At 45.4% G+C, this 25,896-nt stretch overlaps 1 protein-coding gene and 1 pseudogene across 3 annotated transcripts in view; one reads left to right on the forward strand and one right to left on the reverse strand.

Annotated features, from left to right (window-relative positions):
* Positions 1 to 25,896, forward strand: part of CENPH (centromere protein H) — a 368,725-nt gene that overhangs the window by 310,908 nt on the left and 31,921 nt on the right. The gene's annotated exons all lie outside the window — the stretch shown is intronic.
* LOC147726659 (ribonuclease H2 subunit A pseudogene) lies at positions 5,516 to 6,427 on the reverse strand (annotated as a pseudogene).

The raw sequence follows: 25,896 nt of genomic DNA on the forward strand, positions 1-25,896 counted from the left end.
CCGAACACATTAAAATTATGTCTCACCCTTCAGGTTGGTGGTGCTTAAACCACACTGCTGACAGACCACCTCAAGCAGTCCAATTACCATTTGGTTCATATGCATTTTGCTTATGAAAGTCCTACACGTGATGGGGGCTCTAGAGGGCGCCAAGCAAGATTGCTGCTCCTCTGTGAGGCTCTTGCGGCTAGGGCTTCCATCCGCCCATAATCCTCTTCATCTCTCGAGGAATACGTAATACAAACACTGCATCTTGCTGCTGATACCCTGGGGGACTCGCTGTGCTGCCTTGCTGTGATCTCTTTTACCTGTGGCCGGAGAAAACCAGACTTGCTGAATACCCTGTAGAGAAGACAAGATGGCAGCTTAGCTCCCCAGACAGAGCTGAAGGGACACGGAGGAGAAGGTAATTAAAGCCGGGGCACGGACGGCCCATGGAGCGACATAGATAACGCCAATCTACAAGACAATTAGCCGCCACCGAGCTCTGCCTGCCACAGGACGGAGTCTGTTAGAACTTTCCAGTTGCCTACTGTCCAATCACCCCACAGCTGAGGTAACTGTACCAGCTGTTATGTGGGGGAGGGCGACACTACAACAGATGCAACCGATAACTAAAGAGATACGCTTCACGTAATTTAGAGATGAAGAGATGAAACTACATGCCATCGCCCGAGCACCCTCGCCTGAGAGAGGAGAGACTGGCCGCCTTCTAGAAGCCACCCAACAAGCAAACCCTCAGAACTTTCTACCATAAATGGGTGATTTGTTGAGCCCATCTCCCCCTGTTGGGGCGGTGAAACAGGGATGTTATTAGGAGGGGGAGGGAGGGGACACAGTGAGATTGGGTCACTGCTGTGGGAGTAGGGAGGGCCTGGGGAAAGTCTTCATGTCGAATTTCATAGAGGCACGCCTCATGACGAACTGGGGACACAGTTGGGGAAGGGTGTGGGGAATGTTCTTTGCACACCATTTCGCACTGTACCAATTTGCTCACATATGTTGATGCCGCCTTCTATAATCATATGTATCGCGCTCTACACCAACACAATTCTCCATATGCTCCGTGGAGTCCGGTCCTTGAACCCTCCATTATAACTTTCTGACGTGGAACGTCCGAGGACTGGGAAATCCCTGTAAACGTTGCCATATATTAACCTATCTAGACCGTCACAATATTCACTGCGCTATACTCCAGGAAACACACCTTGCTCTTGCTCTGTCACCCACCTTTGGAACCCGCTGGGCAAGCAACAGATGCTTTTCGTCCTACTCTACATATGTCGGAGTTACCCTCATCCTAGTGAAACACATGCTCCTTTACACCCCCATCGGTTTTCATGGTGACCCACAGGTCTACGCCAGCATCCTGTGTGGGCGGCTATCCGCACAGTCCATCACACTAGTGTCATGCTACGGGCCCAACACCGATGACCCAGAATTCTTCCGGGTATTAAGGGGGAAGATACAGGACATAGGATCCACCCACTTGTTATTGGGGGGCGGGGGGGGACTTTAATGTTACCATCAACCCAGGGCTGGACAGGTCGCACCCACAACTGCACCACTACACCAATGTACAACTCATCCTAAAAAACATTGTGAATGATCATCATCTTATAGACCACTGGAGATTTCTCCATCCACAGATGCGGCTCACTCCTCCTGATCGCGAATAGACACTTGGCTGATTGACAGGGGACTGGCAACTTGGATGTCACATGCGTCCCACCTCCCTTGCACATATTCGGACCATTCCCCGATGCTCCTCACTTTAACGCCACCACATGAAGATCCCCCCTTCCTCTCCTGGCGCCTCAACCCACAGATACTTCTAGACCACGTTTTCAAAGACTAACTCGAGCAGGAAATATCAGACTTCTTTCTCTGCAATAATGGCTCTACTCCGCAATACTCCACGATATGGGAGGCCTTCAAGGTCACCATACGGGGAGTCTGCATAGCCAAAAGCGGGGGAGTCTTAAAAGACATTCGCAACACACTCCAGAAGTTGCGCTAGATATTAAACAAACTGAGTTATCCATACAGTCCACACCCTCCCCTACACTGCAAACGCATCTGCGCACCCTGCTTACAGAGTATCAAGAGACAGCGGAACGAGAATGTAAATTTGGAGGACAATACCAAAAGGCCCGCCGCTACGGAGACGGGGAATGACAGGGAAGGGAGCTGGCCTCCTCTCTCCGACCCCCTCGCTTTGCCAATACTGTCCTTGAAATCGAGGATGAGGACAGCCTAACGCACATTAACACTTCAGATATCCTTGCTGCTTTTAAAAGGTTCCATAAAAAACTGTATACAACTCACCGACAAGCCCCAGTGGACTTCACTTCATTCTTTGAAAACACTGCTTGGCTGGGGAATGGACAAAGAGAATTCCTTCTTGCACATCATGAGGATGAGGAGATCATCTCTGCTACTATACAGTTACAATCGGGCAAGGCCCCGGGGCCAGATGGCCTCTCGGCTGAATTCTATAAATCATTTTGCCATCTTTTCATCCCGATATTGCGACATGTCTTGAAGAAGCCCGAAAATCAGGCATCCTGCCCCAGACAATGAGCGAAGCACTCATTATCTCCCTACCCAAACCTGGAAAACCAGCCACGCAAGTTGATTCGTACAGGCCCCAATCCCTCATAAATGTAGACGCCAAAATCCTAGCTAAATTAATTGCAAATCGAATTAGCCCTCTTATGCCAGTAATGGTCCTCCCCGACCAGTCGGGGTTTGTCCCAACTAGAAGCACGTCCCATAACCGACGCACTCTTTTTGCGCTACTTCATGATATTGACCCTGACAAGGATGCAGCCGCTATCTTCCTTAATTTCCTGGAATCGGATTATTTATCCTTCCTACTCACACGCATGGGCTTCCCTCTCCCATGCTTAGCCTGGATAACTTTATTGTACACTGTGCTTCGGGCTACGGTGATGATTAATTGTATGCGATCCTCCACCTTTCCACTGGCCAGAGGCACCAGGCAGGGATGCCATCTGTCCCCCCTCCTCTTTTCCCTGGCCATCGAGCCCCTTGCCGCCAAGATCCGTCAACACTATCGAGACCACGCCATTATCTATCCCAGCAGACAGATACTCATCTCTCTATGCGCTAATGACCTCACCCTCTATTTTCGACATCCGTACGTCAGCCTGAACCCCATCATCCAGCTGTTCATTCTTTTCGGGCGGCTCTCAGGAGTCAACATTAATTGTGGTAAATACCTGATATATGCCCTCACTGACTCTACTCCCAAATTCACACCAGATTATCCCCTCAAAAGGCATGACGACACTCTTATTTATCATGGAATAACTGTCTCTCGCAACCGTGAGGAACTGATGAGAGCCAACTACGGCAGCGCATTAGTTTCAAGAACTGACAAAATCTCGAGATGGATCGCAATGCCCCTGTCTGTGGCTGGCAGAGCTGCCCTAATAAAGATGATCATATTGACCAAACTTCTATATCTTTTTGTAAATATTCCCTATGCCCCAAGTTGCCATTGTTTCTCATACATTAAGACTCAGCTCATACGACTCACCGGGGGAGGTAAACAGGCCAGATTACGTTGGGATACCCTCAATCGCCCCTTCTGCGCAGGCAGGTTTGGGATACCAGATATGGACTAATACTTTAGCTGCGCACAAGCCCATTTTGCTGCCTATTGGATGAAATCCCCCCCTTACATGCCCCACCTCACAATTGAGGATGGCTATATGGCCCCCACGCCTTCACCGTCTACCCCAGCACCCCCATAGTCCCGAGCTGCCTCACTTCCACTACTGTCCAATGCACCACCAGCGCCTGGCATGACTTAGCTAAGTCCACACAATGCACACTAATATACTCCCCGCTTGTATTCCTCCCCGGGAGACAGGATATCCCGGTTACACAGGAGGGCAGCTGCCGTAGACTCCTCCATAAACTGTCCATACAAACATTGGGGCAACCCTACTTAGATGGAAAATTTCATACAAGTGACAGCTTATTTGCGATACCAATCCCACTCCCCTAGAGCGATTTTACTATATCAGGCCGCGCCAGAATGTGGAAGCTATCACACCTGACTTCCTGCTAAAGCCCCTTATCATGCTTCCACTGCACGTACTCCTACAACAAACTGCCCCTGCATGTGTCCTCTCACTATTGTACCGCACGGTCCAATCCAACAGAGAGTATGACCCCCCTGGCCCGGAGTAGATGGGAGGAGGAATTAGGACACCACCTTACTGAGGAGCAGTGGACATTTTGCTGCAAGCAAACGGGAGAGATATCCGCTAGCAGTAGATTTAGAATCATACGCTATAAATATGTACATCGCCTCTACTACACGGCTGCACCACCTGCGACTTCAAAATAACGATAAATGCGACTGCTGCGGAGGGGAGGGAGCAGATTTCAAACACATAGCCTGGGACTGCCCGTCCATCCAGCGTTTCTGGTCGGAGATACTAATAGCGCTAGACCACATGACAGGATTACACATACCCGACGATCCCCTGACAGCATTGTTGGGGTACACTGAACCCATTGCTACCAAAGTGCGAAAATACACCTCCCATGTGCTCCTTTTTGCTAAGAGACTGTAGGTGGGGAAGGGGGAGGGCTCCAAAATTTAAAGATTGGCTTCAAGAACTTATCTACTGCCAACAGCAACTACATACTTATGCTGATCTCCCACCCCCTTCATCCCGCCCAAGGGACATTTGGGGCCCCTTACAGACATATCTGTTGGAGCACACCACTGTTACAGAATCAATGACACCCTAGTGGAAACATGGCTTGTTACAAAGGGAACCCCCACCCATGTCCACACAATTATTACTCACTGGAGACCACGGAACACCAGGAGACACTACCCTCTATCCCAAGGAGCAGACTGCATCACCACCTCAGATATACACTCTTTGCATATGATGTGCTAATGGAAATATTAATCTCCTTTTTCCTCCTCAGTTCATTTTCAGCATTATACGATTACAGCTGTTAGACTGCCCCTAAAGTGCATTATTCCAACTAACGCGGCCGGCCCGATGTGGTTGTAGGCGGCTTGCTGTATACTCTCTTTATACTTGATGCATCGCAATGCTGGCCCTAATGTGGATGTAGGCAGTACACTGTGATTTATGTTTTTATACCCTTAAAGGTTTTCAATTTAAAAAAATAAATAAATCCTATATGTGAATGCCAAAGTCCTCGATGCACACCCATTTCAGAGGGCAGCACTGGCCTATGTTTTGGTTCCAGGGTAACCACTGACCACAGCTCTCAGACATGGATACTCATTGGTCATAACTCTCAGACATGGATACCCACTGGCCACAGCTCTCAGACATGGATATTCATTGGTCATAGCTCTCAGACATGCGCTTGTCTGTGTGACCGAACATCTTCCAGTATTACAGTCTTCGAAATGCAGCAGTTGATGACACTGCACTGTGATACCAAATTCTTCCGCTCCAGGATGCATAGGTCAGTGATGTTGTTACACTCACAGATCAGACACTGCCTCCATCTTCCTCTCGTGAAAGAAGCAGCTTGGCCGGCGTTTCCCGGTGTCCTTCTTAGTGAAGTATGAGAGCATGGCACCAGCGTTTTCTTGTTCTCCTTATCGCCTTCCTCGTCGCTGTCATCCCAGTGCACAGGCACTTATCTGCTGTCCAATATTGTCTGAGTAGTACTCCAGCTGAAGCGCGCGAACTGGGGTAGCCGAAGACTGTGTCCAGTACCATGGCCAGCCAATCTTTGGTCTTGGGGTCATTTGGGTATGTGGATCCATATTCCAAGCCGAAATCCCCTAGACCCTCCAAGAACTTCCATCCTTTCACAGCTGGGTCTCGGGCAACCTTGGCACAGGTATTGGCTGCACTCACCAGGGGAAAGAGAGACTCAGCCTTCGCCCTGACAGTCCCCCCCGCCCCAGCTCTGGGAATCTGCCCTTTAGTTTCTCCTCGTACTTCTCCGCTGGGCCCACCGTGTGGACAAACGCCTCCTTCAAATTCACCCCAGAGGCCAGTGCGAACTGGATCAGCCCAAGAGCAGTATTGTGAGACATGGCATTGAGATTGTACCTTGCCATCTGCTGCCTGCTTATAGAGATGGTATTGGGGGAAAGACCCTGCAGGGCCCAGCCCATATAATCCTTGGCGTTGTCCAGCTTCTCCAAAAGAAGCTCCCTTCTTCGGTCACAGTCTTGGCGTCTGCGACCTTCAGATCCACCAAGACCTGCTTTTTGGACACTGGGCAGTAACATATGCCGTACCCCATAGGACCCAGGATGGGGACCGGCCGCTTAATCTAGTCCAAAACAACAGGGTTCGCTCTCGCCGACGCACAAAGGAGGCACAGCAGAGCTGAGCCTGCTGCTGTAGCTGTTGTCGTTCTCAAAGTCGCTCAAATCCATAATGCAGACACACAGTCAAACTCCCGCGCTCAGGACGGAGAAGGATGCACGCACATACATTTAGGGGTACGTGCTGTATAAATAGTCATTATTATTGTTATAGCTCATTACCCTAATGGCAGCCTAAAGTTTTCTTGAACTGTTAGTTGTCTAAGTCCAAAACATATGACTTTTAAAAGCAGAAAGCCATCCCATGAGGGCATGGTCGAGAATTGAAACTCATGTCCATGGCAAACATAAAAATCCTCCACTATCAAAATTGTGCTGCTCTGAGCTAAAACACAGAAGAACTGTCTGCTCTTCAGTGGCTGTTGGTGAACTTAGAAAGGAGTGTAAACACCCACCCCAGAGTGCGGCAGAGAAGCAAGGCAAAGTTAATCGAGATAGAGCTCCGGGGGTTCTCCTATAATAAAACGTTTTAAATATAAGGCCAACATTTACATTTGTAGAGTTCAATCGTGCCTGAACCGGCTAAAGGGCCACAGCTTCAGATGAGGCAATTGTAGACTATCACAATACTTGAATGGTGTGCCACACAAGACTGACTCTTCTCAGGGATCCTGGGAATTTCCTCTCCCAAATGAAGCTTTTTAAAAAGAGATGGCAAACTGCACTTTCAGCATAATTTCCTTAAAAACTGTCCGAAAGCCAAAAGATTAGAGGCAGTAAAAAATGCAATTTGACATGACCGATCATTTTTTAAACTGCATATAGTATTTCTTTTGTCTTGTACTTACTGGCCCTTTCATTTTTCCACCCTACCTTTTCCAAGTAGAGTCAAGGTCGTATTTTGAGACTGAAATGACTAAGAATGTACTTGAAAGGACCGGGGTGTAAAAGGTCTCCTGAATTCAACATGAATTATTACTCCAGTACAATCCTAAAATGTATTTTGGAAATGCAAACCTCAGCTAACCAGTTTCTGAAAATGTTCAAAATTTGCATTCAATTGTAAACTTTTCATTTTGTATAACATTCCCTTGAAATAGGACAGAAAGAGCATAGATACCTTTCTGGCAGTAGTCTTGGAGGACACGTTAAGAATACTATGACCGCCAGGAAAGCAAACTGATGTATCCTTGAGCGAATCAAACCATAACTTTCACTCCAACACAGATGACCGATCAAAGCTCAGAGGACACATCATGCCAAGACCCAATTCCCTAAAAAAAGACTGACACGTGGAAAATGTCAATAAGAAAGAGGGAAAGGGACTACTAGCAGCAAGGTAGAGGGACTGAATGATAGTAGCAATGAAAGTACCATTGAAAATTGTGAAGACCCAAATAGATGACAGGGAGTGCAAAAGACAGCCTAATTATATGGATGTCAGAGATGGTCTTCGACTTAATAGCTGCTAAGATGACATGAACAATTTTTTTTTTCGAAAGACCAGCTTTTAGTTTTTCATAAAACAGCCTGCCCAAAATAACTTGGTAGTCCTCCTTTCGCACTCGTCCTCCAATAGTTTGCCTTTGCATGCTTCCTGTGTGAGGCTGAAAAACTGAAGCTCGGGGCATTTAGCCTGTGCTAATATTGCTAAGGATAAGAAGCCCAAGTTAATAGATTTCCTGAAAAGGAAGACTTTTAAATCCGACTTCTTAGAACTCGTGTTCTGTAATGCCAAACATTGCCATTTTTTATGGAAGGTGGCCAATGGCCTTTGTGAGGCAATTGTAAAGATGAAAGAGTTCTGTTTGATACTTAGGTCTGCATTTTCCTCTCCTGATAAGTACCCCCCAGGCACCAGACTAGAAGAAACAAATGCTGGCATCACTGTCCTGCACCAGTAGGGGGTGCTGGCTCCATATCTGCGCCAAGAACAACACCACAGTTTCCTCAATGAGGCTATAGGGCTCCCACTCCAGCACACTGACATCACTTCCTGTTTTGCATGTCCTTCAGCGTGAATCTAGAGCTTTCGGTTCTCGTTTTCAAAGTGTTAATTAGAGCACTTTTTCTCTTTAGGTTCCTCCACAGTGCAGTGCTTATGGGTGTAATTCCCTAAAAGGCCAGAATTGAAAATGCCCATCACTGACCCCCCACAAGGTTTGCTTGGGGTGCCTTGGATTGAGGTGCACCTCTTGCTTGTGTGTGCAAACTGTGTCACACCATGAACCCAAAGGCCATAACTGAAAATGAACCAAACTGTTCATGGCCCATGGCTATCGTCGGTCTCAACTTTGGTCCATGCCAAGATCTTCATCCAGATCCTCTCCTCTCCTTTTAAATGCTCGAGTAAAAGAGATGAAAACATAAGAAGAGAAAGCATGGAGATGCTTTTCCAAGACACAGAAAACAGTCAATGCGTAAGTCTCGATGGCATTCTCTGTCTTTTGCGGAGTAGTCAACTGAGCCAGTATTGTTGGAGATCAATCCTTCTGAGGAGCCTCTGCCAATGCACCCATTCCAGGACTTCTACCATCAGCTCAATCATGGCGGCCTTTTCTTGCACCGCCTCTGGCCTGCCCTGAGTTCCTAGCGCCAAGAGTTGATCAGGCCTTCTTTATGCATACCGTGATCAAGATTTGTGTGTACCATCAGGCTTCATACGTCTAATTGAGGCTTAGTTTGGCTCCCACCAGCAGGTTTTCCTCTTGCACTGTACATCCCCTTCGTTTCCTATTAAATATTTCTGATGCTATCCAGAGTCAACTCTACATCAGCCCTCGCCAGTTGTCCTCCCTCTTAAATATCATGCATCCTCCTTTATGGGCAATAGGGCCTATGTAGGGGTGTCTTAGTAATATTTAAAAGGAAGGTTTAGGCTTGTCAAAAAGGATTTATTTTGGCAGGTCAAATTTGCAGTTTAAAACTTCACAGCCAGGCCACAACGGTAGGTCTGGAGACCTGCTTTACAGTGCCATAAAGAGTGCTGTAGTCCACTGATATCATTTAATTTACAGGTGCGGAGTACACTTGGCACTATATACTAGGGACTTTAAAGCACATTAACTACATCAATCAGGTGTATACCAGTTATACCATGGCGAAAGGAGGAGCACAAGCACTTTACTACTGGTTATCTTAACATTATCTGGCTTCAGAGGTGAGAAGGGATGGCTGTTTCACATGCTGGGTACTACAGGATTCCATAGTTTGGCTAGCCATCAAAATCCGCCACCTGGAAGGAGTCCTGATTTGGAATCGATTCAACAGTTGAGGAATCTGTAGGTAGAAGCATCCAGAGATAAAAAAGTTGCTTACCTCTGGTAACTCTTTCTGGTGGTAACTGTCTATCCGCTGTTATTTCACGTGATCCCACCCACCTTCCCATTCGGAAGAATATTAGGCCACATTTAAACGATTCCATTGTAGATTGCCCAACTGCACTGCCACAATTGATATTGCTTAATCTTCTTTGTCTCTAAAGGCATGGAAAAAGTTAATCGGAATCTGACGTCTTTACGCAGGGATGAGTGCTTTATGGCTCTGGTGATGTAACTGTGGCATTGTTTGTGGTGCCAAGATGAAGCCAGCTCCCCCTATTGGCACAGTAGAGCTATGTCAAACGTTTCTGATACAGTCTGACGCGTGAAGATATTCTTACTCACACTGTGTGTAGGATAACTATAAAAACCATATAGGGGTGGGCATATCTTTTATATGGACGAAAACCCTCACTCACCCAAGGGTGACATGCTTCATCATAGGGTTCCTCCAAGCACAAAGGGACCGCAAGGTACCCAGTGTGGGCTACAACTTCCCAGCCGGGAAGGAGCTGGAGTGTTTTTTGATAAGCATGTTTATTATGTTAACCTCAATGAGTATCTAGTGAGAGGTAGAGTTCCATTTAGCTAAAACAGGCAGTGAAAACTGGACTAGACACAGTCTGTGGATTATACACAGCCTCTAGATGTATAGACTCCAGAGTTGTGCTTCAGTGGCACACATTGATGAGATCAGCTGGGCTTTCCAGTGATTTACAGACCAAATTAATTGCTTGTAGTTTGACTTACAAATATTCTGTTAAGAGACAGAGTCTGTGTAAAAAAGCAAATAATTATATATTAGAAGTATAAATACAACATCAGCTACAATTGATGTCTGGTACCACCCAACAACACTAGAGTGAAGATCACCGAAGACCCCAGAACACTCATAATGCTTGATAAGATAGGAATTTTTTTTACACTTTTTTCCTATGACTGACAACCTCCATCGCCCCTCCTGAGACATTCCTACACTTTTTGCTATCTCGATAGTCTTTTAAAAAGTAAAGTTCTTACATTTGTTCGTGGAACTTATAAGCAATTGCCTTAAAACGTCTGTAAGACAATGGGTGCCAATCTTCAACTGCAGATCAAAGCTGATTACGTCACATCTGGCAGTGTTGAAGATGATAACATTGAGGTAGTCTTTACCATTACACAGAAAACCACCACACATAGCCTACTCCCCTGCATACAGGTCAGTGAAAGTAATACAATCTCTTCAGCATGAACGGACAAGAACATATATCCTCTATCAGGAAAGGGGGAAGAGCTGCTGTTTCCGATATGTGATTCCCCTAAGAAATAGAGAGGAATAGCTTGTGCAGTATCCTCGTGGGATTGTCTTTGATGTTTATATTTGATTATTAAGAAGTATTAAATAGTACAGTGCATTCGCTTTCAGTTGTCTTGTGTTGTAGATATGTGAAAGTCAGTTTGTTGGGGTGCCAGAAAAGATGTGATTACTGTATCCTAAATTCCTAATTTACTTTCTTACCTTACACCCAGTGCGTGAAGGTCAATTGTAGGTGAACAAGACACGTTCTGTTTTCAAGCCTTTCATAAAACATCAAAGTTAGGCTCTGCTTTCAGGGTTGGGTTCAGCACATTTTAAAGTATGGGAACATGAGCTTCAAAGTCCTGCTTTCAAACTATAGGGTGCTCAAGCCTACCATTTACAAATTCAGGAATGTGGAAGTGTAAAGGGGTGTTACTTTTTGGAATTATTTTGGATCTTTGCCTCAGTAAGGCAGGTGAGCTCAGCAGAAAACTTAAAAGTTGATTCTTGTGTCCATTGGGAGCCCTGGTTGCCCATTCAAAGGTGGCATGTGGTAGCGCCGCCTCAGCTTCCATAACAGTCTGGTAGTTTGAAATTGAGATCTTTACAGTCTGTAAAAAGTATTTGTTAGGAGCTTAATGTAGATACATTTACAGTCATCTAATGAAGCTGTTATCAAGGCTGTAATGAACTCCACTTGGTGTTGGGTTTAGAGGATAGTCCAGAGAATGGAAATATGTAAGTTGATGCCAGTTACCACCTCATTGACTGGGGTCATTAATGGAGCTTCATGTCAAATAAACTATTCCTGTAACTTACCAACAGCAAAGCAGACTGGAGTGCTTCAAAGCTCGGAGTGCCCTTGAATGGTGGTCTTGTGGTTACCTTAACACCCCACGTCAACTCTCAGACTTGATCACATTTGAGGAAAACAAAGTTCCTTCAACAGATGGGTTGCATTATCCACGGAGGTGGGGATATTGGACTGGATCGTTGCATACTAGTAACAAAAATGGGAGGGGTGCCACATGCCCCCCTTCCCGGGCTGATTTCGGCTATCCCTATTTATGGGGTCAGAAGGTCCCTACAGCTATTCCCTCTCCAGGACGATTTTGACTCTGGGACCCCATCCCCTGGGGCCCAGCTAAAATTCAATGGGGGGGGGCTGCTCACCACCCTCCCCTTTGGCATATTTTGACCCAGTGGACCCCATCCCCCAGGGCCTGGCCACGTCTCCCAGGGTGCCCTGGAGCTCACCCAGGACACCCAGTCTGCAATGGTAGGGACAGTGGGGGAGCTTCAAGGCACAGCGTTCCCATCCGGCTCCCCACATCCAGCAGTAGACGACATTCCTCTTGCCTGCAGGGAGCTGCTGGAAAAGCAGCTCCCTGCATGTGGGAGCAACACTTTAATCTCTTTCCCTGCCCGTATGTCTGTGGGCAGGGTAAGAGATGAAAACTCTGCTTCCAACAAGCGTAAATCAAACTATTTCCTTACCGGCCATTTTTCCTAACCCAGCAGCTCCAGGAGAGAGATCTCTGCATTCCCTTGATTTATCAAGACTTTGGAAATTCTATTTTGACAAAACTAGAGATATTAGGTAATCTGAAAGGCTCTTCATAAATTATGGGCCAACAAAAACAGGTTTACCTTCTACAAAGCAGTTCATTTTGCGATTAATAGTTTCATGTATAATTTTTGCATTCCAGTTGGCAAAGAGACTCTTACATCGTAGACCTAAAGGTCATGCTACTTGAGGTAAAGTGGCTGCAATAGCTTTTCCTAGAAATGTCCCCATTTTCAGAGATTTATAAGGCTGCGACCTCGAGGTTGATCAGTAGTGTTTCTAGGCATTTTGTTTCTATATTCAGACTCCAGAGAGGATTCTAAATTAGGGCAGGCTTCTTTGAGGAATCTGTGTGTGTGATTGGTGGGCTGTCCATTTATTGACTGCTCTTTTGTGGGGTGCGCTTGCTATTCTATTCAGTGCTTATGACTATTGATGAGGATCCCCTGGAAGAGAAGGCAATGTTGCTTACTCGTAATCCTAGTTCTTTGCCAAAAGGCTCATCATCATAGTCATGAGCAACCCCCTCTCCTTCCATTACAAGAAATACAGTTTTCAGTAATTTGTTTAATCCAGAATCCTCCATTATTCCCTAAAAATGACCTGACTTAACTGTCACCTGTGGTGCATGATTGGATGCTGGGTGTGCTGTAAGGCTCTTAAGGCAACAGTGTCAGTGTTGTTAGCTCAGCTTTTCCTCGCAGCCTATTGGCTAATTCTTTTTTCCTTTTAAAAACAATTTGTGAAAGATTAGCCCTGATCACTTATGAAAAATAATTGGTGTATTTGTAAAAAATGAAAATAAAATACAATTTGGCCTTTTTAGACTTTTGTAGGCTGCAAATATGTATGTATGAGTATAAATTGAGTGTGTGTGTGTGTGTCTGTGCGTGTACGATTCCACCCTTGCCCCAGCTAGCAAGTGACCACTGACTCTTTGTCAGTGAAATTGCTCTCCCACCCTCGCAGCTCCACCATTGAGTGAGGCCTCCCCAATCCCTGCACTCTCTAGTGTGAGTGTTCGAGGCCCTCCTCCACCTGCAGTTTCACCTGCGCCTTATCCCCCTTGGTCCATTGTACCTCTGTCTCCCACTTTCCGCTCCGTTTTTTCATTTGTTTTTCACCCTATTTCCTAATCTATTTTTCTGCACTTTTCAGCTGATTTCTCTTTTTTCCCTTTCTACCTACTTTTCCTCCCCTCCTGCCTGTTTCTCCACCGCCACTGCTGCCCCCGCAGCCCCTCCCCCCAGCATGACCACCGTGACCAATCCAGCTCCCTTCCCCACCATGGGCCAAAACCCCGACAAAACCCCGACACCTGGAGAGACACCTGGTGACCCCCCTAATGAAACCCTGCCAACCCCCACGGAGCAAGCACGCAGCCTGGGAATCATCCTGGACTCCGAGCTCAAAATAGACCGCCAGATCAACTCCTTCTCGTCTTCCTGCTTCCACACCCTCGGCCTCCTTCGTAAGACCTTCAAATGGATCCCTCTCGAACACCGAAAGACCGTCACTCACGCCCTGGTCACCAGCGGACTCGACTACGGCAACGCACTCTACGCCGGAATAAACAAAAACCTCACCCACAAGCTACAGAACATCCAGAACGCCGCTGCAAGACTGGTCCTCAACCTACCAAAACACTGCCACATCACCCAGCACCTGCGTACACTCCATTGGCTCCCCGTCGAGGCGAGAATCACCTTCAAGATAATCACCCACGCACACAAGGCACTCCATGGCACCGGACCAGCATACCTGAACAGCCAACTCAAATTCCACGCACCCTAAAGGACCCTACGAACAGACCAGCTCTCCTACGCTGTGGTCCCCCGCACCAGAAAGACCAGATCGGGAGGCCACTCCTTCTCCTTCCTCGCGGCCAAAGCATGGATCGCCCTTCCGCTCCACCTCAGACAGACATCATCGCTCCCATCTTTGCAAGAAACCTCAAAACCTGGCTCTTCGACAGACCCCCTCCTTGATGGACTGCCCCACCCCTAGCGCCTTGAGACCCTTACAGGTGAATAGTCACGCTTAATAAACCCTTGATTGATTGATTGATCATGTCATTGCAGACTCAGGATACTTCCTGAGTGGATAACTGCAAAAATTGAACTATCTTATGTCCCAGGGGCTCTACCCCTCTGACCCCAGATGTGCTTTGGGGACCTTGTTCACTGCTCTCAGAGGCTGACAACTCTCCCTCTTTGCCCAGTCCAAGTCTACTTGCTGGCGCCGATTTATCACTGCCTCAACTATTGTATCATTTACTTTTGGGCGGCAAGGCCGCCCTGTAGGACTCTAGGTCGAGGTCATGTGTGAGTTCTATAGCCTTGTCACAGGGGGCAGCTCCCCCACCCATGCTAATGCCTGCTCTGCACTGTAAAATAAAGTATGGCTTGCTTTGGTGGATAGTCGTTAGCCAAGCCGGGTAAAGGAGCATGTATTTGGTTTTTATTGCCCTCAGTTTTGCTTCGATCTCGGTGTCTACTTCCTGCCACCGATTTTAGCCCTGCCTCAACTTTTAATTGAACTATTAATCTGGCTTCATAAAGCGCGGCTAATCACCCAATAGGGTATCCAGGTGCTTGCAGGCTGTTAGACCTGCCATTTCTTGGCGTGGTTACCACTGACTTTTTTCCTCTACTTCCTCTATTTTTGATGCTGAGCTGGATTTCGCTTTGCTGATCAGTGTCAAAGTGCAAGAACTCCCTGTATAAAGTGTTATGGTAATTGTTTATCCATAATTGGTATGTTTGTCTTACTAGTAAAGTCCCTAGTAAAGTGCACTATGTGTGCATGGGCTGGTAATACAAATGCTACTAGTGGGCCTGCAGCACTAATTGTGTCACCCACACAAGTAGCTCTAAAAAGAGATCTTAGGCCTGCCACTAAAATGCCTGCGCGCTGTTTCTTAACTGCCTTGTTGTCCTGACAAGTGCACACACTTGCCAGGCCTTACCCTTCCCTTTTTATGCCTATAGTAGGCCCAAGGTACCCCCCTGGGCAGGGTGCAGTGTATGTGAAAAGTAGGACATGTACTGAGGTGTGTACCATGTCCTGACAGTGAAATACTGCCAAATTCTTTTTTCACTGTTGCAAGACCATCTTGCCCATAGGACAGAATGAGGAATGCTGTGTCGCATGTTTCCAGCATATCTTCCCATAGGCATAAGATGGAGAGATGGAGTTTAGTGTGCTGCACTTTTAGAAGTGGCTGGTTTCTTGTCCTAACCATCCTGCATGCCTCTGCCTGGTTGTGTATGGACTGTCTGGGTTTGGATGTGACAGGGTCTGAGAAGTGTCCTGACCCCAGGGAGGAGTAGTTGAGACAGCAACAAGCTGGCCTGCATTTGATGTGTGGGGGGGGGGGGGAGTAGCCCCCTGGATGTGAAGAGGGCTGTGTTGCTGCCACCAAAAGATGGCTCCACATCTTGCGGAGCGCTTGGGGCCCAGAACCTAACTATCAAAGCAAGAGGAGGTGCACTGGCAGGAAGACACCCAGGTCTGGGTTGGACCAGGCTCAGAGCTACCCTGAACACATGTCTTCAAAGGCAATTAGCGGTATAAATGTGAGAGCTGAAACCCCTGAACTCAAGACTGAAATCCAGACTGAAAAGTGATAGAAACTACTTTGTAATCAAGAGGAACCTCTGCCAAGGAAGAACAGCTGAAGAGACTGAAGAGAAGGACTGCCCTTGCAGTGTTCTGGGGCTGGCCTGCAGTTTTATGATTTGACTAAGGAGAGGACCATGTATTTTGCTGTGTGCTGTGTCCCCCTGCTTGCGAGGACTTTGCTGTGAGCTGTGTTCTGAAGTAACTTGTCTCCAAGGGCCCGAGGAGAGCTGGTCCCCTGTGGTGGAAACTCGGGAACATCAAAGTTTTCAACTGTGTCTCAGCTACAGTTGGTGAGTGTGCTTTTGCACTCCTGAGACTGCTGTGTGGTGCTGTTTACGAGGTGGCCCGTGACCGCATTGCCCCCGCATCGTCCACGCTGCTGCATTGCTGTTTGTGGGACGAGCAGTCATCGTAACTGAGGCTGTAAGGATCGCTACAGCCGGCCTGAGTCGCAACGTGCTAAATGTTTTCTTGAAGCGAAGGTAGCTGCAAGGTGAAAGGGATTGTATTCATTGTTCACCAAGAGGAATCTGCCCAAGATCGTCAACGAAGGAGAAGACAGCGCTGTAACCCGTCCGGCTACAGCGTTGCCTAACAAAGGAGCTGCAACGTCATCGGGCCGCCCAGCAGGACGTCCAATGAGCTATGAGCGAGGCAACCCCCCCCCCTCTCCCCGGTAAGGCAAGCGTGTGTGGCATGGGGAGGCACATGCAGGAGGAGCACAGGAGTGCTCCGATCTCTCTCCCGCTGCACAGTGTTAGACGCACTGATTCCCCGAGCGGCCCATACCTGCCCAGCAGTATCGGGGCCGCCCCTTTAAGCTTTCGACCGTTCTCTCTGCTGTTGGTGCCTAGTGGTGCCCGAATTGACCGCGCAGATTGGCTTATAGCATTTTTTCTTGCTTTACGAACCGCACTATTCTTGCATTACTACCTGCATTATTCCTGCGTTACAAACTGCTTTAGCATGTGCATTAAGGACTGTCTTATTACTACATTACGAACTGCATAGCATGGCATTAGGACAGCATTAGATCATCGTGCACTGCTCATTAATACCGCAAGAACCTATAAGAGATTGCTGGCCTAATAACTGGCAAAGTGAAATATAACGAATAATCATATGTTGGATTTCTATTGTTTAGTCTCATTGTATTCCTTTTGATAAAGATATTGCTATTTTTATAAAAACAGTGTGGTGTCCATTTGTGGTGTTATCACTGTGTTACTGGGAGTGTGGTTGTAAATACTTTACACATTGCCTTGGAGATAAGCCTGACTGCTTGTGCCTAGCTACCGGGGTGTGAGCAGGGGTTATCCGAGAGTTTGTCCCGCCTTTCCCTGACTAGAAGCAAGGGTCCCTATTTGGACTAAGGTACCTACCTCATTCAACTAAAGACCCCCAGTTCTACCACAGGCCATAGAGGCTTGAGGGCCTTTCTTAATTCCGAAATTGAGGTGATGGTCCGGAGGTGCACGGGGAGGCTGTTCCAGGTCTTTGCTGCGATGTGGGAGAAGTAGCGTCCTACACTTCTGCTTCAGTAGATGCAGGGAGTATGGACAAGTGAAAGGGAGGCAGCGAGTAAGTGTAAAGCCTCGTGTGCATGGGTCTGCAGCTTGAATTGACATTTTTTCTGCAAGGGGAGCCAATGGAGTTTCCTGATGAGGGGTGTGATGTGGGTTAGTCAGGGAAGGCCAAGGAGGTGTCTGGCTGCAATGTTCTGAAATCTCTGTAGAAGAAGTGTGTTGATTCCTACTTGGAAGGCATTGCTGTAGTCCAGTTGGTTGGTGATGAGGGATTGTGTCACGGTGCATATCATGTGTAGGGGTAGCCACTTGAACATCTTATATAGCTTTCAGTGAATGAGAAAGCAGGCGGAGGAGCTGCTTGGGACTCCTTAATCACATGTAAGATTTCCGATGTAGGATTAAAATCTCTCCCCGTGCCACCAGGTTCCGGACAAATCTGCTGGCCTGAATTGTCGACTGTCCTCGACCAGACCCCAATTCCGCTTATTCTTGGAGCTGAAGTATGACCGTTTCAGTGATCTAAGTGAGGACCAGTAAATTAACAAGTCGATTTACAATGTAGAGGTGACAAATAGATTTGGGCCCCTTAATCTTTAGATGAGAATGATTGACTCCGTGATATAAGTGACAATCATATCTGTGTAGATAATGATGTACATCGAAATCCCTGGGAGAATATGTTAATGATTATTGCTGGGGAACCTAATTCCATTCAAAGAGATAATGGATACTAGGGATGAAATGGTAGAATCATTGGTTGTAGAAATTAGCGATGCAAGTATATATAATGCCATTGAAGGGGTTGAGACGATTAGACAGGTTCAGAATGATCATGTTGCTGACACTCCATATGTATCTTCATCAGGGAGAATTAGGGTTATTTTTTAATATTGCTGGTTTACAATCAAAGTAAATAACTCTATTTGGACTGATTTTATATATAGCTTTCATATTGTATGCTTCCAGGAGACATGGCTTTTGGATAAAGCAAATATAGATGGCTATAAGGCCTTTTACACGCCAGCAGTACAGTCAGTACATGGAAGACATAAAGGTGGGACATGTGTATATATTTCGAATTTTATAGGGGTTACAAAAACTGAAATGATAAAATCAACAATATATTACCAAATTCTGGCCATCCATCTGAATTTAAATGTAGTAGTGTGTGTAGTTAACTTTTATAATAACATTGAAAAGAGACAAATGGGTGATATTATAAACTCACTTAGGGATGAATTAAGTAAAATAAGGGTCCCAAATGGTACCGATATGATTATTCTCTGGGGTGGTGATTTTAATGCTAGTATTTGTTCTCAAGCTGAACGTGGGCTGTGTGGTGTATAGAATGACGAAAATGATCCTATGTTGCATTTTGTGCATTCTGAGATGGGGGAGAAGTGATTTAATGGCCTTACACGATCTGGGTTTTGCAAACATTTTGAGCTCCCCGCCTGTTGATTTCATTCATACATTTATTGGCAGAGGACTCAAATAATTAATAGATTTTATAATTGTCTCCAACCGTTATGCAACATGGATTGATAACTTCAAAACGCATTCTAATGTCTTGAGTGACCACTTGTCCCTGAGTATTAATTTAGTCATCCCCAAACTAGCTGTTCAACCCAAAAATAATACTTTGGCATGGACGCCAAATATTGCCCTAGTTCGCCAAAAGGGCTACTCTCTACGATGAGGCAAGATAAACCCAGAGGAGATCAATAAACGGATCGTTGTTAATGCCTATGATCAAATAGTAGTGTGTCTACAAGATAGTACAGATAATGATGACACTTTGAGGGCCTTTTCTCTTATTACATCAGAGATCCAAATTTCTTTAAGAGCCAAAAATAAGGCATCTCTGGTTAAGACTAACGGTTGGTTTCATTCAAAGTGCACCAAAGCGTATACCCATCTGAAAGGTGCACTCCATAAGACAGAGAGAAACCAAGAAGAGATTAAAAAATGCAGGAAGGCATATAATCTGGCCAGAAAAAATACAAAAAAAGAATTGAATTACCAGGCAAGGGATACGCTCTATGAAGCCTCACTGAGGAAGGATTGCACTATATTTTGGCAGGCAGTTAATGCCCCATTCTTTCCAATAATGATGGTGCCAAGATTGAGGTTGCAATTGATGAAAAAGTATGGATTGACTTTTTCTCGAGCGTGTATAGTATCATGGGAAGTGACACTACTGACACTTAATTATTAGAACAGGGAGGCACTGTAGGCTTTACGCCTATTGAGCTGCATATTACATGCGACGAAGTGACAGCGGCAATTAATGCTAGTCAAGGAGGTAAAGCGCCCGGGAGCAGATGGTGTGCCAATGGATTCTTTACTAAAGGTAGCGGGTAGGATTGTTTTGAATAGATTACAAACATGGGCTGAGGACAATAATATTTTAAGCACAGTACAATATGGGTTTAGACTAGGGCTAGGGACAAATGAGTAGGTTTTAAATTTTACTATTTTAATGGGAAAGTATACTCAAGCTAAGGAGGGGAAACTTACGTAGCATTTGTGGACCTCTGCCGCATTTGATTGCGTCATACATAATAGAGTTTGGGAAATCCTTTTGGATTTAAAGATTGACCACTATTAGTGCAATTTTTTAGACAATTGTATGCTGGGGCTTTTGCTAAGTTGAGGCATGGACTGATGGACGTTTACTACTACAGGGTTAAATAGAGAAATCATTAGAGATGCTATGAGTCTACACCATGCAAATAAGTTTACCTGGCTGAACTATATTAGAAGATTTTTAATACATCTGGACAGACTTGATTTCTATGCTTACCCCGTAACTATGAGTTCTATTTCCAGGAAGGACTTTAAATTGCTATGTTTGTTGCGCTTGGAGTCTTTAATGGAAATGAAGAAATGTACTGGGATTCAGCATCAGCTAACCCTGGTAACCCCGAGTAATCAACCATATTTGGTTTTGTGCATAGGAGGGTATGACAGGTACCTCCTTACCAGATTCAATCAAATCAAATCACATGTATAAAGCGCATGGTTACACTAGGCTATTGAGTCCCCGCGCTGCGGTACAGACTGAATAGTAATTGTCCAAACAGTGGCTCTTGAACAATACTCACACACCTAGATTAGATACCTATAAATGTACATCATACATACCAGAGAAATTAAAGAAAAGAAAAAGATAAAGAGAGGCCTGAAAAGAACATGATATCAAAGAAAGCCATGTACAATGTATAAATAGTTTTAATCATACACAGAACTCATTAAAACGATTACACTCCTACACAATGTAAAGCACAAGACATGTGAAAAAAATAAAAAAACACAGTGGCAGAGGAAAATACTTCTACAACAATCAACACAGAATAGGATCAAAGCATTAATGTTCTCAATGATTTAGGCCATGTTGGAAGCGTCCACGGCGTTTCAACCCCAGGTGGTTTTCAGGGTCATCATCAGGACTAGAAGCTTCAGGAGTGGGAAGCGACCACATAGCGCACATTTCTTTAAAAAGCTGTTCAGCATTAGCCTCCTCCATGTCTCCAATGAGAGAAAAATGTATTGTAAGTTAACAAGAGGGTCCAAGAGCTGTAACTTCAAAACTCAGACACTAAATATCAAGTCATCAGTAAGGGGCAGAAGCTCGCGGAACGAAATTCAGACATAGAGTAAGCTCAATGTAACATCCAAGCTTTCCATAGAAAATTAATTGAGTAAAACTCGTCGTGCAGTCTACATCCGACATCAACCGACAAAAAATCCTGCTTCCGGAGTCCTCGCAGGACTTCAAAACTTGTACCTGCCACTCGCCTAGTATGGTGTTCAAACTAGAGCCTAGTGTCCAACCATACCTCTAAGTTACTTACCTGTTCACAGGGAGTCTGGGTAGGTTCCAATGTCTGGGGCCATCAAGCCGACGACCATACTGATGGTGCTTTACCTATCACAAGCACTTCAGTTTTGTTGCGATTCAATTTAAGGCAGTTGCTAGCCATCCAGGACGCCATTTCTTGCAGGCATGTCACAAATTGATGGCTGCCTTCTCATGTGCTTGTGTTTGGGACTCCACCAGTTGAGTATTGTCCGCATAGGACACGACACTGACACCATATTTTTCAGTAATCTCTGCCAAAGGAGTGACATAGAGATTAAACAGGGTCGGGCTGAGAATGGAACCTTGTGAGACCCCCTGTTTCAGCGTAATGCTTTTGGACTGGTAAGGTCCCTGCGCCACCTGGAAACTGTGATCCTGCAGAAAGGATTCCATCCATTTCAAAGCCCTGCCAGTCACACCACCTACCCTGAGAAATTGGAGCCACAGTGTTGACGGCGGCACTGAGGTCTAATAAAATTAAGGCCGCCGTCTGCCCCTCATCTACATGTTTCCGAATGGTTTCCGTGGAAAGAAGCAGAGCCGATTCGGTAGAGTAAGATGCCTGGAAACCAGACTGAGTAGGATGATGTAAACTATGTTTACTGATATGGGCCGTCACTTGGATGTTAACCACCTTCTCTGCAACTTTAGCAAAGTACAATAGCAATGAAATGGGGCGCAGGTTATCCAGTTGGTCCATACTGACATTGGGTTTCTTCTTTAACGGAAGAACAACCGCCTCTTTCCATTTCTTTGGAACCGTTCCTGAGATGAAGGAGAGCTCTAGGAGATGTCTAATGCAGGGCTCGAGAATCTCAATGCTCCCTCTGAGCACCTTGGGAGTAGCAGGGTCTCTGGGTGAGTCTGACTTAATGCTGATGGCTATCTTATTATGGGTGTCATGCGGGGGAACACTGAATTCATTGAGACATTCTATCTCCATTATATTGGCTGTCTCATCAACGTCCATGCACCCCATTCGTGCAGAGACCAGGAAGGTAGAATAAATCTTCTCCACCTTCTCCGCAAAGAAGTTGGCATCCGATTGAAAGACTCCACTGAGCCTATGTTAGGCGCTGCGATTTTAGCCAGAGAGGATATCGCTTTAAAAACAGTAAACCGCTCCTTCGCCGAGTTCTCCCCTGTCTCTAACCTGTCCTTATAATAGGTGGCCCGAGCCTTCCTAATAAGAGAGCGATAATTCTTGAGACTGGCTTTATATTCAATATTAACAAAGACCGAAAAGTCTCTTCTCCACCGTCTTTCCAGTCGTTTACAGGCTGTTTTTGCTATTCTAAGTTCGTCACCGAACCAGGGAGCAGATTTGAATTGTCTCCCTGACGATTTCGAAGACCATGGTCCATTACGATCTAATGCCTCCACGATATGCCTATCCAGAGCATCACAGCCAGATTCAATGTCTAGGCCGCCTGGTAGCCCACCCTGTAAAAGGGCCCTATTGAAATTCACTTGTGAGAAACCAGTCCACTTCCTGTGCATTTTCTTAATCTCCAGTTTCTCCGGTACGTTCGGTAAGGGCAACTTTGCCTTGACGGAGATCATAAAATGATCCGACCATAGAACTGGGAGCGGAGGCTCCACTTCTAAGGCGTCCCAATTAGCGAAAATAGGGTCTGTTAAGTGGCCCCGTTGGTGAGTGGGGAACTCTGATTTCAGTATCAGTTGTAGGTCTACCAGTTCCTAACAAGTCTCTTGAGCCCCAGAGTTAGATACATCGTCAAAGTGAAGATTCATATCACCCAAAAGTAATTTCTCGTAACGTAGTGCTGGTTGAATTAGTCGTTCTATCAGGCTAGGTGCAAACCGTGTAAAGGGTCCTGGGGTCTATAAACCAGAAACCCTTTTATGATGTTATTGATAAAAGCCGTGATAGAGAAAAGCCTGCTTCACTGTCCGCAATGTCCACCGACTCAAGTTTGCAGTGAAAGGAGTGTTTGTGAATAATCGCAATCCCCCCTCCCCTGCCGGTAGGTCTATCCACTCTGGTAATTCCATAGCCATTAGGGAGGGCCTTGAGAATTTCAGGAGCTGTATCTTCAATTAGCCATGTCTCTGTGAGGAATAACACATCTACCTGACCATCCGACAGGTGGTCTTAGATCTCCACTCTGTTTCCTCAGGGATCTACAATTTATCAAGGAAAGGCTAAGTATCTGGCCTAACTCCATTAGGTTTGATAGTTTCGGTTAGTTAGCTTTCCCACAGTAAATGATTGATCTAGAGATTTATGTCAATTTCCATGCGATAAGAGGTCTTCCCAATCAACAATACATGTGATTTTATTCTGCGAATTGTATTTACTCAAAAGATCAAGATGGATTTTGCCGGTGTTGAAGAGAGAGGGGGAGGCAATGCCGCCTTGCCTTTTTATATATGCAACTGTTGGAAAATGCTTATTGTGTGGGAGTAATAGCTGGATTTTTGAAAAGCACATTGAGAAAAAAGGAAAAGCATAACTGGTTAATCTTGGTATGAAGCTGGTTACTGTATACAATTTTAGTATTTCCTTCAGATGATTTTTGAAATTAATTGATGGGAACTGTTAGGATTGAGACTCTTGAATAGATGGAATTGTGTGTATTTTTAATTCTGAAAGTTTTTAACATGTTACTTTTAGGATTTTTAATGTCAAAAATCCAATAAAGTATATTTGATTTCATTTGAAATTAAAGATAGACTGGTAGATATGCAAGACCTTTTCGGCTGATTCATGATGGTATGTTTCTAGAGGGCAAGAATAGCTTCACGTTAAAAGGATGCATTGATCAGGAAGTTGATATGGGAGGAATTGTTCTGTGCATGCAGGTAAGTGTAGTTCCAGAAGCAAATTAATGTATTTTTGGTTTTTGTGCCAGTTTTAACAGCACCTCTGTCATGTAGTTCCTAGAAATCCCCCAGTATCTGCGCGTTTTAGATGATCTGAACTAAGGGCTTTGTGTCGCAACAACTTCTTGAAACCCCCACAGGATATGTCAGCCATTAGACCAGCTAGCTCCATAGAACCATTCCGACCACCTCCCCCGATTACTACAGTGGTGTAGGTGGTTTCTGGCAACCTTGATTCCTCAGGGATCTTGGAAAAGAGTACAGTACTCTTCGCTCAGACACTCGTGCTTGCTTTCTCTCAGAAAATACACAGTATGGCTTTGAGTAAGAGTGTATTGGTCCAGCAACAGCCTTGTGTAAAACATATGTGCTAGTACCAATATAGTAAATAGTAGATACATTTCTACCATAGTGCTAATAAGATGAACATAAGCAGTTCAGATAAAAACAGTAGCACTTGCATATTCCTAAAATGCACACCCTATGTAATGTGCTTAAATGTACCTTGCCTAGATCTGTATGTGTAGCATTTGTATGCACATATTTGTGTAGCCAAGAAACCCCTAGGGATGAACTAGCCCCCTCACCTGATGGTTGACATGCTTCGAGGATGACACCCCGCAAGGGATACTATTAAAATTCCCAGTTTTTAGCTGAAAGACTGATCCATGCAACAGTTAAAGAATGGAAGGAGATACATTTGGCAATACATCGTCTTCCACTAAACATTAATCTACAATGAATGCATTATTTCTTTCAATACCAGTTATATTACAACCCCAAAAGATTCCATAAAATAAATTCAAAAAGCAGTAACTAGAACACCAGTTGTCTAAATAATGTGGGAACCTGGAGGTACATAGTGAGGGAGTGTGAAAAATTACAATTCTTCTAGTATTCAGTATTTAAGAAATTGGAAAAAGCCTTGAGATTCAAATTGATCTGTATTAATGTGTGGCAGTTTAGAGTTGGCTGGCCATGACTCTGGCTGCACAGATGTGTAAATAATGTGTACTTTCAGATAGAGATTTCCTCACCTAGTAACTTTCCCCCAGGTGATAGACTGAATCTGGAAGATTCTCATGCATTTCACTTGTACACCTGTTGGTGGCATTATGTGTATCTCTGTCGGGTCCGCCGCACCCTGTATGTGACGTACAGGCCACTATATCTGCGCAACCTTCTCTCGCTGACGTCAGTTCCTTTCTTTCTGCACACTAAGAAGCAGATCGGGAGTTTGCTCCTTCACTCTGTCAAAGATTTGAGAGCGATTTTTCTTCAAATTCTACCAGTGTGCTAAGGACATGTCCCCACCTAAAATCGCAAGATTCACTCTGTAAGGCTTGCCATGAGCAGATGTTAATAATTGACCCACACGAGGTCTGTCTCTTGTGTAGTGGCTACAAGCATGACTCTATTTCCTGTGATTGATGTGCTAAGATGAACCCGAAAGCCATCTGCAACAGTGAAGCCAAGCTCTACATTGCAGAACACCAAGGGAAGGTGAAAACAGAACGGTCTCTGTTGAAGTTAAGAGTGAAGATGT

This window comes from Lissotriton vulgaris, chromosome 3_1 (genome assembly GCF_964263255.1).
Source record: "Lissotriton vulgaris chromosome 3_1, aLisVul1.2, whole genome shotgun sequence".
NCBI classification, from domain to species: domain Eukaryota; kingdom Metazoa; phylum Chordata; class Amphibia; order Caudata; family Salamandridae; genus Lissotriton; species Lissotriton vulgaris.